Raw genomic sequence first — 18,426 nt, 5'->3', positions numbered from 1 at the left:
TAGAGGTATGTAAATCCATTCTTTGTTTTCACAGGCATTCTTAAAGAGTTCTTTAGGTGAGAGACACCTTGCCTTTCATTTAGCAGTCCCAAAGCTTTCCAAATACAAAGGCCTTGAAAATTTATTAGAAAACTATTATCCTCCCTATTTAACCCAAGAAGGCTCATCTTAGAGGTGGTTTTTAAACTATGCACAGGCAATGACTAGAGGTAGCCAAGCTGGGCTTAAAAGGAAAACCTGAGAATAGTAGTTGCATTCTTGCTGTGGCAATACAGAACTCAGCACAGGTTAGTTCAGAGAGGCTTTTCCTGGGATGGACTTTGGTCGAAGCTGCCAAGGACAGAAATTACCTGCAATTCTGCAGGTAAGGGTCTATCATCCCACAGATGGTGACAGAACCTGTTCAGGTAGGTTGAGCTGTAGCTCTCCTCACAGAACAGCCCATGCAGTGCTTTTTTCCAGGGCACATCTAAATTACACTGTGCAGCATAACCATACACTGCAGTAAAGTTGGTTGCTTCCAAACAAAGGGATAATGGCAAAGTTTTAATCATCTTTCCCTCATCAGTAGCAGTGCTGATCACTCCCTTCTGCAGAGCGATTGTCTTTTTGATATCTAGTACTCTGCTGAATTTCATTGATACTTTTCAGCAGTATAAACCTTGCTGCAGTCTTTTTCTCCTGATAAATAAATTGGATACTTTTATGAGAGCTGTGTCAGGCTCATGCAATAATTTCCTCTAAACTGCTCATCCAGGCTTCTTTCTATGGGGAAGATAAGAGGAAGGTTGGATGAAACCATGAGCTAGGATGTCCCACAGCATAGCTATAGCCAGAGGACATGGAAATGGCCAAGGCTGTGCTTTACATAGAGGAGGAAAAGAGCTATTGTAGGAGTGTTTTGCAAATGTCTCACAGATAAACAGGTGCAGAAGACTTGGTTTTAAAACTTAGTGAGATGCCCAGTGAAGAAATATTCAACATGTTAACATGATGTTAGAAAAAATTCTCACTGCATTTTTTACTATTGGTATTCTTCAGTCTAAACATATTTATTGAATGAAAAAGAAAAACCCTGCATTTCTGGGTTTTAGTCATATAATTATGGTATTTTTTGTGTAAATTGTGCATGGTTTGCTTTTCACGTTCTCTTACCATGAATCACTATCCCTAGCCTTACCCCTACAGATTAAGGACAAATGCTCTTTCTGTTATCTCCATATGGCCATTCCAGTACTAATCCATCTCCTTGTTTAGCTGTTTTTCATTATTCTTTTTAATTATTTCTTTCTTGCCTACAAGGTTCAGTGGGCCATTATCATAAAATATTAAGCCATTTTTAGTAAAGTACTTTTTCTATGTTCTGTACAACGATGCTCCAAATATACTTGTTTACAATCCTATTAAATTATGTCTTGATGTGTTGAAAGGCCAGTGCATGTGTGTATGTATATAAGCTAACTTAATAAATATAGCCCTCACAAAATACTATTCCTTACAGAGGTTCTTTAACTGCTTCCCAAATGCCAAAGAACCAAACCTCTCAACACCTTTCTAACAGAGCTGCTAATTATTAACCATTTTTAATTGAGGGAGCAATAAAGAAAAGAAGGATTTAGATGAATTGGTAATTCTATGGCAAAATTGAGAAAGAAGTGTCTGATTCATGGACCTACCTCCCCTCAAGCGCACTATTCCCCCCCCTGCCCCTTATACTGCAGTTTGATGAAGGTATCATGTATTATTTTTCCTTAGGAAACTAGGTGACAGCTACACATTTTAGGAAGAGGAACAAGTAAACAAACAAACAAACAAAAAGATGGGGAAAATAATGTAATAGAAGTTGATTTGTGAGTAACGGAACTAACGGAGTTTATTTCCCTAAGGTTTTCTGTCATGTCATCACTGCAATGCCCCTAGTTTCCACAGTTGTCTCGCTTCCTTTGCACTTCCAGTGGGAGAAGGAGAGCTTGGGCTGTAGCCAAGTTACATGGAAGCCACCTGCCACCATGCTGGAAGGATAATAGCTGAACTTTCATCACCTTTTCATCACAGCGAGCACTCTTGAGATCCCAGAGCTGCTGATTTTCATGAAGCTTATAACCATTCACTATCATTTTTGCATTCAGCATTCTGCTGAATTTCATTGATACTGACCATGAGGTTAAAAATTTTATATGGGAAGATGGGAATGAATGGATGAGGATGAAGTATAGCTATAAAGCCTATTGTCAATAAGAAGCCATGCTAAAAAGCAAAATATTTTTATATACATAAAGTAGATGAAATTTCCTCCATTTTTATAACTGAGATGAACAGACTCGTAACAATAGTTTCAACATGCTCCCTCCTAGTCACATGCTCAGAGAATCACAATCAAAGCTTTTCCAAATGGGTATGATCTTTTTTACTATTACTTTATTTTTGCTGCAGGAGTATCTGAAGACTCTCAATCACTCTTACAAAAAAACATCAGTATCTGGAAAATCACAGTAAGTAGTTAAACAGAAAGTAATGGATTCAAAGTACTGAATATCTACTTCTCACCTACTACTCAGTGGGTGCTGGGTGGAAAAACCTCTGATTTTACCTCTTCTTTGGCTATATGTGTTCTCCCCTGGTCTTTCCACTACATTCCCAATTGCATATGCCAACTCTTTTCAGCCAAAAAAAAAATCGTAACAGAAAACGATGCAGTACATCCTCTAGAGCCTGCGTAATGCAGACATCGAGAACTAAAATCTTTTTGTACGTCCTCTCAGGGGCAAAAGAGTGTTAACAATCAATTTGTGAACAATTAATTTTCTGTAATTTTCAACATCTAGATGCATCTGGCTCAGGACTGTGTTGCTTATTTCAGGGACAAAATGATTATTTAGCTAACCCAGTTAAAGTCTGTTATATCACTCTGAACAAATGCTTCTGCAGTTTGGTATTTGAAACATCCATAAGGATAAATGAAATTAATTTGATTTTCCACTGGAAGAAACCAAGGTGCAAAAGAGCCTGATTTCTGTTTTTGATGCATCATTGATGCTACAGAAAAAGCTCCAGTTTTAGCTTGCTCTTTTTTCCCCGCTGTTTTTCCTTCCCCTCTGGACAAACAACTTCTTTCACCTTAAATTAAAAAAAAACCCCAACCCTAAAAACCAACCATGCACCCTCTCCAATTCTTTCCTTTTCTCCCTTTGCCACCTCTACCACAGATCTGCTATGATGTTTCATATTAAGTGCAACTGAGTGATGAATCACGTGCTTGAAGCTGTACAGAGAGAAAAGAAAAATAGGTCACTGCTTATCTCAGAAAGTATACTTCAATCACAATTCAATCCTATTTTTACACAAATAGTCAAGGTTCAAACTTTGACATAAAAAATAACGTAGCCCTACTGGTTTGGCTTATTGAATGAAAAGAATTTCAAACTAGTAATGCAAATTCGTGCTCGCAAGTTGACTAAGTCCACATACGCACTGGAAAACATACATGCATTTAAGTAAGGATTTTTTCTGTGCTGGTGCAAATTATAAGGGTAATACAGTACCTTCTCTAAGAAGCTTAAATAAACCTGCTTGACAGGATCACAATCTCTCTGTCTAACTATAAAACTGATGATTTGAGCCCCTAGAGTTTCTAGCAGCAATGATAACACCACAGAAGGGGAAGGTGACAGCTCAGTTTCATGTAGTTCCCTTTGCTAAGAGCTGTCCCACTGCTGTGACTAATATACCTAAGAGCAGTGTAAGAGTTGTGCTGAGACACAAGGTTTTGCTCCTAAGGTAAGGGTTTCTTGTAGGTTAACCCCGGCCAGCAGCTCAGCACCACACAGCCACTCCTCGCTCCCTGACAGTGGGATGGGCTAGAGAACTGGAAGTGTAAAAGGGACAAAACTGTTGGGTTGAGATAAAGACAGTTTAACAGGTAAAGCAAAAGCCATGCACACACAGCAAAGCAAACCAAGGAATTCATTCCCCACTTCCCATGGGCAGGCAGGTGTTCAGCCATCTCCAGGAAAGCAGGGCTCCATCGTGCGTAACAGTGACTTAGGAAGACAAACGCCATCACTCTGAACATCCCCCCTTCCTTCTTCTTCCCCCAGCTTTACATGCTGAGCATGACATCATACGGTGTGGAATCTCCCTTGGGTCAGTCGGGGTCAGCTGTCCCGGCTCTGTCCCCTCCCAACTCCTTGTGCCCCCCCAGGCTCCTCGCTGGTGGGGTGGGGGGAGAAGTATAGAAGGCCTTGACTCTGTGCAAGCACTGCTCAGCAATAAATAAAAGATCCCTGTCTTATCAACACTGTTGATAACCCAAAACATAGCACCATATGAGCTACTATGAGGAAAATTAACTCTGTCCCAGGCAAAACTGGTACAGGTTTATTGACCAAAGGCAGAGCTAATGACAGAGGTTACTGAAATAATTTGGCTGAGGTTACTGGAATAAATTAAAAACCCATTTGTGTACAGTTCATTTTTCACTTTAGTAAATGTTGTTTAACATTTAACCAAACATAGACTTCAAGGATGAAGTTATGTAGCTCCAAGCAATGCATATGGTAGAAGAAATCTACTGACATAAAAGGGAGTGACCCCACTGAAGCGAAATAGAGACAGACTAATCCAGTGCCATCTGGTCCTGTGAAGTTAAAGAGGAGAAGTTATGACTAAGAAGAATTATCACAGCGTTCAGTGGACTAGGAGGAAAATCTTGCAGGATGCAGGATAGTGTGAATTGTCTTTATTACTGACTGATAGCATGAAGAGTTTCAAGGGACAGTAGAATACTATTAATAGTTTTGCAGGTGTGACACTGGATTGTAAAGCAGAAGTATTATCCCTTATTTTTTGCTTGCAAATGTTATCATTTAGCTGAACTAATAACAAGCTACATGTTTTGAGAAATGCATGTAGGAAGATCTGTCAGAATATGCTGTTCTCTAGCAGCAAACAGGAGAAAATGAATGTAATCTGCATTACAATACTTTTATCTTGCTGGAATGACCTTCTATCTTACCGTTATAGCAAGGATGGCAGAAACTATTTGCTTTTTCCTGTTCATCAAAGTGCTTCTGCATGGTTACTCTCACATGATAAATGGTGCCTATGTAAATAGGCACTTTTAAAAGGATACTGTAAGATTATTACAAACAGAATAAAAAATAAAAAGTAAAACAACCTGTAAACTTATCAAGGCAAAAATTGTCAAAGTCTGATAATTTTAAATACCTTTAAATGCCTCAATATGAAATGTACTGAGAAGAGAGAATGCATGGATCTTTCTCACCTTCATATAACTGTATGTTTTCACTCAAATTTTCCTGTGCCACCTTGAGCATATAAGACTTTTTGAAGAGTTTAATACTCTTTTTCATAAATATAAGATATATTGATAGATGCTTTCTGCCATCCTCAGCTCTCACAGCATATTCATATGCTTAACTCTCAACTGGACCACTCTTTCTCCTCATCAAGGACTTTGAAATAACACCAAGCAATCAAAAGAGTTAAGTACTCTTCTTTAAGACTATGAACAAGTATCATTCCTAAGGTATGAATGGAACAGAACAGGAAAATGCTAGAAAAAAAATAATTTGTTACCTATTATTAGTAAAAGGCTGTGGTATTTATGAAAATAGAGGAAGCTGCCAAGAGACTATATTTGACTTTTTATTTCCTTTACCATGCAAAAGACTAATCTAATAAACCATTAAAAACGCAATATGCACTGATCTGTCTTAAATAAACAAGATGTGTTCTGAAAGCATAAAAGAAAAAGTCTTTATTCTAGATAAAATCAAATTAAGTTCAAGGATTATAATTGAAGCTGTTTGTGCCTCAAGAAAAGATTAAGCTATAAAATAACTAAATTTAAAGGAAAGAAAAATGTTTGAAGGGCAGATAAGGTCACTGCAAACAAGGGCAACCAAAGTCAGAAAGATGAAAATAGACTAACAGCATGAGCAAATAACTAGTTTATTTGATTTGGTGTAAAAAAAGCAAGGCAATAAAGAAAGGAACGAAACACCTGAAAAAAGAATGTGCCCAGAAAAGGTAATATACCATCAAAAATGGACCAGAATAGAGGATTTAGGAGGGATTATTATGAAAAGACAGTATAATCTTCAGCAGAGAACTCAAATAAACTTCCGAGATATGTGACAAAAACCAGATGCCAGGGAGAAAAATACACAAAATGTAAGAAGATAAAATACTCAGAGGAACATCACAATGAATTGGATATTTAAGAGCACTCTTTTCTTTATATATTCTTTTTATCAGAACATGAGAAATTAATTCCTATATGCTGTACAATTTAAATGTCATGTTGCATTATGATTGGGTACTACAAGATATCCTTTAAGCATAAAATTATGTCTATATTAACCTTATAATGAGGGAGATAAGCACAAAACTCATGTTTTTTTAAAATAGTAAGATGATCAAAAAGGTACATTAGGACCAGATTAGGACAAAAAACATCTAGAATAACTTAAAAGGTGTTTAATCAACTTCTTGGTGTTCTCAAAGCAAGATCTTTAAAATCCTGATCCTAAACTAGTCCTAAAACTTCATCAAAAGAAACCCTTATTTTCATCCTGAAGCCCGTCTGTAGTAATGACAGGCCTTAAATTTGCCATTGGCAGTTGTTTAAATGGTTCCTTAACAGTGTTGTGGAAAGACGTTTCATCATGAATCATGGTCTGAAGCAGCTACGTGGACGTTATTTGGAGAGTCAAAGCAGACGACAGCAAATTGCTATCTAGCATTGCTGGTTATTACTATCTTTGCACATTGATTTAATGGTAGATAGAAATCAAGCAATTGAATGATGTCCACTTCATTTCTTCTTATGTGTGACATTCCACATGCTTCCATGATCTGCAGCCGTGGGGTATATCAGCAGTAAAGGAGATAGGGTATCTGAAGGACCCCAGGCTGCCAGGACTCTTGTGAATCTTTCTAGCCAGAAAAATGTTAACAGCTGAAGATGTCTGAAAAAATTTATAACAGAGATGTATATCTTATTGAAAGTCATAAAGAGCAACATGCTATTCACCAATTCAATTCAATTTCTGTAACAGGAGCAAATAAAAGTTCCCATGTTTATCTTAGTAAGACCTTATAAGTAAAGAGCACTGTTAAATTAATTGTTTAACCTTGCTACTAAATTGTAGTCTTTGATCTGAGGAGAAAATTAAGCCGAAGTCTGAAACACTTAGCTATTGTACAAAAGAAGGTTGTTGACCGTGAGTGAGTGTGGTGGGTCTAATTTTCCTGAATTCACTGTGGTGGTTGTGTATTAGACATAGCTCCCAATACAGCTCCAAGGTCAGCACACTGGATGCTTCATAAAGCAACTTGGACAGGAGTTAGCCACTCTCCCTGAAGCCTTTTTGGTCGTGACAGAAATCTAAATACCTACAAGGATCCTATGAAAAACTCAGGACTAAAATTTAGATGCTATGAAAACTTAGGCACTGTATGGGTTCAGAGGCCAGTGGAATAGGGAATTTTTGGTCTGCAATTTTTGGAATGTGCATCCCTGCATATGCTTAAAAATTATTTTAAAAGTCAAAGAAAATTCTCTGGGACTTGCCCATAATTAGCTGGCTCCTGCACTGTTCAGATAATATTAGGTTTTGAACAGTGTAGGAATTCCCTCTATTCTGCAGGGTCCTGTCTGCTGCACAAACTGTTTAGTCCATTCTGGGGGACTGTGCTTATTCACAATTAGGCATTTTTCTCTCCTGCAGTCTACTTTCTCATTTAACACCATTTGGGACTTTTCATTCACTTACGCTGCACAATCCATGTATATCACAGAGGCAGAAAATTCAAGGTGAAGAAAAAAAGTTCTTTCCTCTCAAGTGTATCAAATCTTACAGTCCAAAATGTTCCACTCAGCTATTACATTTCGCTAAGGGAAGCAATACTGAATCTGTTCAGAAAATATCCACCAATGACATTTTAGTGTTCAGAGATGTTTCTGCTTTATGCTTTCTCCACAAACCATGGTGAATATAAGACATTTGGATGACTCTTGTGGAACTATAGCCTCAAGATAGAGAATTGGTAATTCCTGGAATAATTGCACCATTTCAGAAACAATAATTGCTGACATAGTAGTATTAACTGAGAGCTTACCAAAGCAATCTTACCTCCATACTGCATCTCTGTAGCTTACCTCCATGAACTCTTGTTCTTTCAGTAGTATCCCTACAATACACATTAGCAAGATGGATGCTCTTAACTTGACAGGAAAATCTTTTGTGGTTGTAAACTAGGAAACTTTGTTTGAAGTCAATGACCCTGTATTCATACAGACCAGATGGGATGCAATGCTATTATTTGAAGAAGTTGAATCCTTTGAGGCAGATAATAGAAGCCACGTATGTGTAACTCTGTAGATGAACTCTAGTTGAGAATATATTTTTTCCAAACAATTCCTACTTTTGCTTACCATGTTCAATGAGGAATGTCAGGCATCCCCTGAATAAGTGCAATAAACAGATTGTTTTTCACAAACTGATACAGTTAATAAAAGCTCAGCATTTATGAAGTATGAAAGGAGACAGGTAGGTCAGATCACAGAATCACAGAATGGTTCAGGTTGGAAGGGACTTCTGGAGATGATCTTGTCCAACCACTCTCCTTAAGCCGGGCCACCTAAAGCTGGTTGCCCAGGACCATGTCCAGATGGTTTTTGACTGTCTCTAAGGAGGGAGACTCCACAACATCTCTGGGCAACCTGTTCCAGTGTTCAGTCACCCTCACAGTGACAACGTGTTTCCTGATGTTCAGATGGAGCCTCCTGTGTTTCAGTTTGTGCCCATTGCCTCTGGTCCTGTCACTGGGCACCACTGAAAAGAGCCTCTGGCTCCATCTTCTTTACTCCCCCTGCAGCAGGTACTTATACACATGGGTCAGATCCCCCTGAGCCGTCTTCTGGAGGCTGAACAGTCCCAGCTCTCTCAGCCTTTCCTCATGAGTGGTGTTCCAGTCCTTTTGTCACCTTAGTGTTTGAACTCTTTCCAGTATGCCCTTATGTCTCTTGTACTGGGAGACCAGAACTGGACACAGTACTCCAGGTGTGGCCTCACCAGTACTGAGTAGAGAGGAAGGATCACCTCCATCAACCTGCTGGCAATCCTTTGCCTAATGCAGCCTGGCATGCCACTAACCCCTTTTGCCACAAGGGCACATTACTGACTTATGTTCACCTTGTTGTCCACCAGGACTCCCAGGTCCCTTTCTGCCAAGCTGCTTTCCAGAAGGGTGGCACCTAACATGAACTAGCGCATGGGGTTACTCCTTCCCAGGTGCAAGACTTTGCACTTCCCTTTGTTGAATTTCATGAGGTTCCTGTCAGACCATTTCTCCAGCCTGTTGAGTTCCCTTTGGATGGCAGCATGACGTTCTGGCATATCCCTGCAGTTTGGTGTCGTTTGCAAACTTGTTGAGGGTACACTGCCCTATCATCCAACTCATTAATGGAGATGTTGAACAAGACTGGGCCCAGTAGTGACCTCTGGGGTACACTGCTAGTTGCTGGCCTACAACTAGACTTTGTGCCACTGATCACCACCCTCTGGGCCTGTACGTTCAGCCAGTTTTCGATCCACCTCACTGTCTGCTCACCCAACTCATAGTTCATCAACTTCTCTGTGAGGATATTATGGGAGACAGTGTTGTAGGCCTAACTGATATCAAGGCAGACAATATCCTCAGTCATTTAATTGTAGAAGTTTTTCAAGTCGGTGAAGCATGACTTCTTCTTGGTGAACCCATGCTGACTACTCCTGATGACTTTCTTGTTGTTCATGTGCCTGAAAATGGTTTTCAGGATTAGGTGTTCCATCACCATTCCAGGGGTCAAGGGAGGCTGAACAGCCTGTAGTTCCCTGGGTCCTCTTGCCCTTTTTGAAGATAGGAGTGACATTCACATTCCTCCAGTCCTCAAGCACCTCTCCCAGTCATTGTTGTCATTCAAAGATAATTGAGAGTGGTCTCACAGTGACATCAGCCAGCTCCCTCAGCACTTATGGAAGCACCCCATCAGGGCCCATGGACTTGCATATGTCCAGTTTACTTAAGTATTCCCTGACCTGATCGTCTTCTATCAAGGGTAAGTCTTCCTTGCTCCAGCCTTTCCCGCTGGTCTGTGGGGCCTGGTATTCCTGAAAGCTAGTGTTTCTAGTAAAGAATGAGGCAAGCAAGGCATTCAGTACCTCAACTCCATGTCCTGTGTAACCAGGTCCCCTGCCCCATTCAGCAGAGGGCTCACATTTGCCCTAGTCTTCCTTTAGTCAGCTGTGTACTTGCAGAAGCCCTTCTTGTTGCCTTGGACATCCCTTGCCAGATTCAACTCCAGGTGTGGACCTTTGCTTTCCTAAGCATGCATGCTCAGACGGTATCTTTATATAACATTAAGATTACCTGTCCCTGCTTCCGCCCTCTCTGTGCTTCATTTTTGTGTTTTGCCAGGAACTCCTTGTTCATCCATGCAGGTGTTTTGCCATTTTTGCTTGATTTCCTGCTCATTGGGATGTACGTTCTTGAGCTTGGAGGAGGTGATCCTTGAATATCAACCAGCTTTCTCAGGCCTCTCTTCCCTCCAGGGCCTTATCCCACAGGACTCTTTCAAGCAGATGTCTGAAGAGGCCAAAGTCTGCTCTCCTGAAGTTGAACACTTTGATCTTGCTTTTTAACCTGTTCTGTCCTCTCAGGATCCTGATGCCAATAGCCAGTTAACATCTACGGTGTTGAGCAATCCAAGTAAGATTGTTCTTCATGGAAAAAAATTATGTCATAATACTAATAGTTTTGCAAACTGTGACACATCACAAGTTCTAAGATTGAATGTTATCTTTTACAAACATAGTAAAACTCTTTTTAACAATCCCCTACAAAAAACCAAACCAAACCAAACTCCATGAAAATATATCTACAGTTATAATAGGAGTATTAGGCATTCAATGACTTATGGTCACCCTCCTTTGACACTTTTCTATCAGAAGGCGTGCCAGTAACAGAGGGTTACCTAGAAGGGTGCTTATAACATCATGTAGAAATCACCATATCCTCTCTGACTTAAATGATATGGATATGACTTAATTTCTTTATGGAACAGTCTTTATATATTTCACAAATTTCTGAAGGGTTGTATTCATAATCTTGGAAAAAAAAATTTAGAGCTTGTGTTTTTCTTGAGACATTTCTGAGTTAAACTTTCCTTTTCAAATTCTTTCCAAAACTTGTTCTTATCTGGAATCCACTTTTACTTTTGCCCCGTGATCTCATGTTTGCATCAATGCCTGTTTATGGCCAGTTTCCCCTCTAAAAGAGATGCTGCCTGGTCTTTCAATTTCAATTGATTTTATTCTGCCTGCCCCTCAATATATTTGTATCCACATTCATATACTTTTCCATACCAATACAGAGATAAAAATAAATATATATCTATATATATAGATATATATATATCCTTGTCTATACGGATATAGGTACATTTGCAGAGTGAAGAGTAATTAAGTCAGATCTAACTGTCAGATAGTTTCACATTCTGTGAAAAGTCAAGATCGAACACTGGATGTAAAGGAAACAAAATATTCACCTAACTTGTTCCAATTAACTAAATGCCGAAGGTCTACAATAAGATTTTTCAGTCCTGGATAATTGAATTACAAAGTACTTTGTCTCCCTTAATCTCAGTCCAAGAGGTCAATCAAAACTTCATTCCAATTACATGGTGTTTGTGGATATTGACAGCTTGCAAGCATTTTTGTTTTGAATAATTCATAGAGAAAGTTATATCTGACTTTGTTTTCATATTGGTAATATATCTTCATGCAAGGGATTCCTGTGTAGACATTGGAAGGAGAGGAAGATGATTAGACAACTTTTAGAATGATGCAGAGGGATGTGCCAGTGATAAACACGTGTATTTTGGTAAATCAAAGAATCTCATATTTCCTAAAGCTAGTACATATTTATCTACATAGTTTGAATTCACAACAAAATCTTATTTTCAAATCAGGTAGAGAAAGTGGTTATTTACCTACAATAAAAAGTCCAAGTCTCCATGAATAAGCTATGTTTACATTAACACAAGGTAGGAAGATAAAACAATGAAACATGGATTTCAGGGATGTCAAACACCATGCTTCTATTTTATGATTTTTTTTCATTTACCCTTTCCATGACTAATAGATATGGGGTTTTTTGATTGTGTTTTTCAACATTGCTATCCATCGGTGATGTTATATCAGTTCTATTTTACAGTTACCATTTTGTAAAAGGAGAAAACCAGCAATTATCAGAAAGATGCTTCCAGCAGTGTGAGACACAATACAGCCAACAGGTAAGTGGACTATGTGATCTAAGTACAAAGAGGAAGAGAAGATTATTATTCTTGTATTGGGCATTTTGTCAAAATTTGCATTAGGGTGTTGGAGATCAGAACTGTGATGTCCCAAATCAGGAATGTTGAAATAAGGATATTGACTGCAGCTGTGTCAACAAATATTAGAATATAGTACATATTATCTATATATTTATGCTTAGCTGTATTTATCTATTTCACCTTTTATTTCCTGCTTTTGTGTAGGGTCAGCAGTAGCTAGGCACTGAAAATTTGCACTGAGTAATTCTATTGAATAATAGATGTGGCACCACTTACTTTCTAATTCCAGTGAGTGTGCTCCTATTAATATTATTTTTTCACTTTTATGCTGACCATAGCATTAAATACACGGGTTCTGCAAAATAGAAGAATGTTATTACCACAATTCCAAGGTCTTTTTGAACAGTTGTATCTGTATAATTGTTCATTATTAGGATAATAAATGCATTGACCACAAAGAAGAGATTTCCTGCTCAGTCCGAGGATTGGGCTTGGACTGTAAATGGATGCAAGAATAGCAAAGACAGTAGGAATCTCTTGTTAAGAGTATTTTACTTGGATTTTGGCGTAATATCCATCCAGCTATGCAGAGTGGAAAGACTAACCACTACTTTCTTCTTGAATGTGAGAGAGATGAGTCAGAATGGCCTTGATGGTGACCTAACTTATTGCTGATTAAGATCAATAGAAGATAACCTTTCTTCTCTTTCTCTAAGCCAAAAGAAATGGAAGAGTAATTGTGGCTTAAAGCCTCTAGGGGTACTCTGAGGCTTGTGCAATTCAGAAATGTGCAAAAGGCTTCAGAATCTCTGTGGTTCATCTGCACAACTTGGACAACATTTTGAGGACTTTTTTTAGATAAAAAAGTTTTGCAACAATTTTCATTGTAATGATTTGTTCTTTTAAACTGTAATTCACAACCCAAGTTCTGCTCTCATTTCCCTTATGTTTTGTAATAGATGTAAAGACACCGAAGAAGATATTAAAGATTTTGTACATAATGCAGTAGTGAAGACCTTTTTATAAGAAATCATTAGAGCTTTAAAAGTGCAGGATAGTTTTTGAAACAGTACGGCAGAAGAACACCTTTTCTGTTACATGCTTGGATTTCTCTACCAATTTCCAGATGAGGTGAGTTATCTTTTGGCAAACATTATCCAAGATCACATTGTTTTAAGGTCCTATCTCTTTGTTCCTGTCCTTTCCATATTCCTTTGGCCCAAAGGCCAAAGAAAACCTTTCTCTGATCTTATTGGGCAAAACATTTGCAGATTCATTGTATGTTTTACTTGTGTGATGATTTTAAGATTTGGATCCAACATGACTACATTTGGCAAGTGAAAAAGATTCAAGACTATGTTAGCTTTTCTAGATGCCCTTGCTTTGTTATCTGACTCAATCTATATCCTCAATATTTATTTTGAATATTGCATAGGAGTTTTTTCTAAGCATAATTAAACATTTCCTCATATTTTAAAATATCACAGCTGGCTAAACAGAATATATATTAATCTACCCACATTTCAAGAACTTTTTTTTTAATGGTTGTAAAATGTTCTGCTTTTAGAATAAGTACAGATAATCTCTATCTTTATGCCAATTTATTTTTCCCTCTCAAATTGCAAGTTAGAAATCAGAATATAGTCTATAAAAGTCTTTTTTTCTTTCTAACATTTCACTTCTATCCTATGTTAGGTTTGAGCTAGAAGAAATCTGTATGTGAGCAAAACTGATGAGCCTCAAGTAAAATGCATAATCTCTATCTACCCGATGGACTAAGATACATAAAATGAGAACAAACATCAGTTATAACATTGTTTCCCACCAAACCTTAATAACACTTGTCACTTTTAAGTGTCTTTTAGAAGATTTAGAGCTTCTATCGAGCACTTCATCTAAGATCAAATTAAAGTCTCGGGCAATTATGATACACTCATTTACTCTGAAACAAACACTATCTGTTTTGTTCAGCAGAGTGGCCTAAAAGTGCACAGAGTGGGAAGCATCTCTCACAGTTACTACCTTGTAATATCAGCTTCTCAACCTTTTTTTTTTTTTTTTTTTTAAATAGGTTGAATTTTTCTATAATAAAGTGATGAAAGGAAGACAGTTTTTTTCTTACGCCCCCATCCTCTCACTCTTGAATTTATTTACATCTAATGACTATTTTTACATTTTTCGAGCAACTGTACAAGTCTATTAGTCATCAGCATAGTAATTATAGCTACATTATAACATAAGAGTAAATCTAGGTTTAAGCAAACAGTTACCACAGTTTCTAGAGATTCAAAGTTATTTACATTCCACACTATTAGTATGTAAAAGACTAATACACCCTTCATACACCTCATAGAGATGCTAAGATTACTGAGTTTAAAAAGAGTAAGTACAATATAAGCCTCTGGCTAAATTTCCTCCTTGAACTTCACTGTACTTGGACGTTCCTTCAGAGGTACTGATACCGAAAAGCCGGTTGAAGAAACTCTTTAAGACTCATTTTGGAGTTTTAGAAAGCAGGCATTCTTTATTGCAGCACTGGATGCACAGGGGATAGTTCCACCTAGTGTGCATACCACAGCTTTAGCACTAACAGGTTATATAGAATAACTAATTGCATATTAATCAGATTAGTATACATATACATAAAAATAATTGCAACTGATTATCTTAGTACTGCCTACATCCGATCATGCGCAATGAAGGATCCATTTGAGTCGAAGGGCTGTTTTTGCGACCACTGACCCATTTGAATTTCTTGTTGGCTGTCCTTGAAGTCTTTATTCTTGTCCTTGTTCTTTGATCTTCAAGCTTAACGCAGCTTCAATCACATGTGGTCAGTTTCAACATTGTTGAACAGGAACATCTAGTCATAAAAGCAAAGAACGGCAAAACTTAGGAGTAACTACTTCTACTAGTTAATTGCTTGGCTGTACTTTTGTCTATTGTTTCAATCATAGTGTTAGTATAAGATTTCTAATATTTACCAAATCTCACTTTTACAGTCACCTAGCAGCAAACCAGTTTCCACGGCTGGTACAAAATATTAAAACCATCAAAATATTTAGACTTACCATACAGAATGTATGGAAATAAGCTATCAGTGCCTTTCTCTTACCAGTCAGTCAGGAAACTGGCCTGGTTTTCCCATTTATTCTGAGTACAGTTTAAAGTTTTTTCTGACAAAGTGATTCAGTACTACTTTGCGCACTTTTTTCAGGCTTCAGAGAGGGCAGTGGGACCATTTAATGTACCATACTACTAATGTCCAGGCCCCAAACTAATTTTACAAAAATAGTGGGAGAATAAATGTGTGAGAATTAGCTTATTTTACCTTTACAAGAAAGAAGAGAAGTTTCAAAGCTGGACTGACTTTGTTTTGAAAAATAGTTGGGTCTGCCAATGGGGAGATATACTTGTCATTTATCTTAGGTGCCCCAAATTTGATCCTTTACATATTCAGTAGATATGAGATGTGGCAATGCATTCTTGGCCATGTGGGATGTTTGGGAATGAGATAGGTACTGTGTTGCCATGTGTGGTGGGTTGACCTTGACTAACTGCCAGGTGCCCACCACACTGCTCTATCACTCCCCCTCCATCAACAAGATGGGGAGAAAATACTATGGAAAAGCTCGTGGCTTGAGATAAGGACAGGGGGAACACTTATCAATTACCATCACAGGCAAAACCAGGCTTGAACTTGGGGAAATTAATTTTATTGATTGACAATTAACTGTAAAAGAGTAGGATAGTGAGAAATTAAAACTAAAAACAGCTTTCCCCCCCTGCCCTCCCCTCCCTTCTTCCCGGGCTCAACTTCACTCCTAACTCTTCTATCTCTTCCCACTGAGCGGCACAGTGGGACAGGGAATAGGGGTTGCAGTCAGTTCATAACACGTTGTCTCTGCCTCTCCTTCTACCTCAGGAGATCTCTTCCCCTGCTCCAATGTGGAGTCCCTCCAATGGCATAGTCCTTCATGAGCCGCTCCCACGTGGGTTCTTCCCACAGGCTGCAGTTCTTCAAGAACTACTCCAGCATGGGTCCTTTCAACAGGGTACAGTCCTTCAGGAACAAAATGCTCAAGCATGGGTTCCCCATGGGTCACAAGTCCTGCCAGAAAAACTGCTCCTGCGTGGGCTCCTCTCCATGGGCCACAGGTCCTGCCAGGAGCCTGCTTCTGCATGGGCTCTCCAGGAGCTGCAGCTTCCTTCAAGGTATATCCACCTGCTCCACCATAGGGTCCTCCATGGACTGCAGGGTAGATATCTGCTCCACTGTGGTCTTCCACGGACTGCAGGGGAATCTCTGCTCCAGCACCTGGAGCTCCTCTTCCCCCTCTTTGTTCTCTGACCTTGGTGGCTGCAGGGTTGTTTCTCTCACATTTTCTCCCTCCTTTCTTCTGGATGCTGTTGTGCAGCTATTTAACCCTTTCTTAAATATGTTATCGCATCACAGGTGGGCTCAGCTTTGGCCAGCAGCAGGTCCATTTTAGACCCATCTGGAACTGGCTCTGTCTGACATTGGGGCAGCTTCTGGTGTCTTCTCATAGAAGCCACCCCTGCAGCCCCCCCATGACCAAAACCTTGACATGTAAACCATGTGTTGACAAGATTAACATGCTGTAAAATAGACACAAAGAAAATGTCTATGGAAATTATTAGCAAATATTTTGAGTTAGGTAACAAAGGGGAAGGATTTTTCTGGATTTCAGGGCTGAATTTATGTACCTGAAGTTCATCTAATTCACATTGTAGACATGAAGACACACTTTAGCACTCTGAAAATGTTACCATCTAGATCTAAGACGTAATAGTTACTTGATCCTAACTTTATTTCTAAACACCACTAAGTTATATACAGATAAGTTTCCTTTGGTTTTGTGATTCAGAAAAAGTACTCATCAAAAAGAGTACATAATTTCCACTCTTTCAAGAGTCTTTATACTTCTGATCTTTCTTGAAATAACTCCTTACAACTATTAAGTTCAGCCACACACTTCAGATATATACTGACCGCTTTGTCCGAAAAAAGGTTCTTAGGACTTTTTGATTATCAAGAGTTTAAACTATCTGAGAATCACTGACTCCTTATTTGTCTTCTATCAATCATGACAAAAGAATTCTACAAAGGAATGACTTCACCCTAACAGTAATACAGAGAAAATATCAATAGATGAGGTAAGCAACCTAGAACACTACAAAAATTTAAGGCTACTTAATACAGATCACACAGGCAATCCATCATTGAGATGACAGCAAGAGAATTACATTGATGAAAGAATAAAATCTGATAGGGAAGAAAGAAGCCAGTCAGAAGACATTAGAAGCAGTAGAATTTGAAGAGTTCTCCTTAATACTTCTTAGTCTTATTATACAAGAAGTATATTACAAAAATAAAAACCCCTTGTGCAAACATAAACAGGTTCAGACAAAATAGGAAACACTCATTATTAAAGAACTTCTTGATAAGGCATAGCAATCAAACCACCTATAGTTCAGAGACTGGAGTAGGGAGGAAAGAAAACAACCCAAAATACTCTCAAAGGCACAATGGAGACTCTATACAATATTAAAACAATAGCAACATTTTGTAAGTGGGCTTGTACAGTAACAAAGGAATAAACAAGGCTGTAAAAGTAGGAAGTTCAGAATTAGCAAGAAAAATCAGCCCATTCTCATGCATAGATGTCAGTCTTAAAATTTAGGAGAAATTGTGTCCAAATCCACATCCAAAATGCATCTCTTAGGCTCATCTCTCATAGAAATTAATGTAGATTAAAGGTTTGTAGAGGAAAATGTATTTAAATTCACAGCATAGAGGTACTGAGTGCTATCTGATTTATCTATGCCCAAATTGTGCCATTCTTCATGTTCTCTATGTTTGGCTGAATGGTGTGCTTTAAATCACAACTCAAGCAAAAATAAATCCTAACCTTATGAGAGTTTCAATTTTTTCAAAATGTATTTTGTCACACTTAAACCACATTCATTCTCTTGCTTCAATTTTATAACACTAAACAACC

This window comes from Aquila chrysaetos, chromosome 15, assembly GCF_900496995.4.
Source record: "Aquila chrysaetos chrysaetos chromosome 15, bAquChr1.4, whole genome shotgun sequence".
NCBI lineage: Eukaryota > Metazoa > Chordata > Aves > Accipitriformes > Accipitridae > Aquila > Aquila chrysaetos.
Note: the sequence above shows the minus strand (reverse complement) of the source record.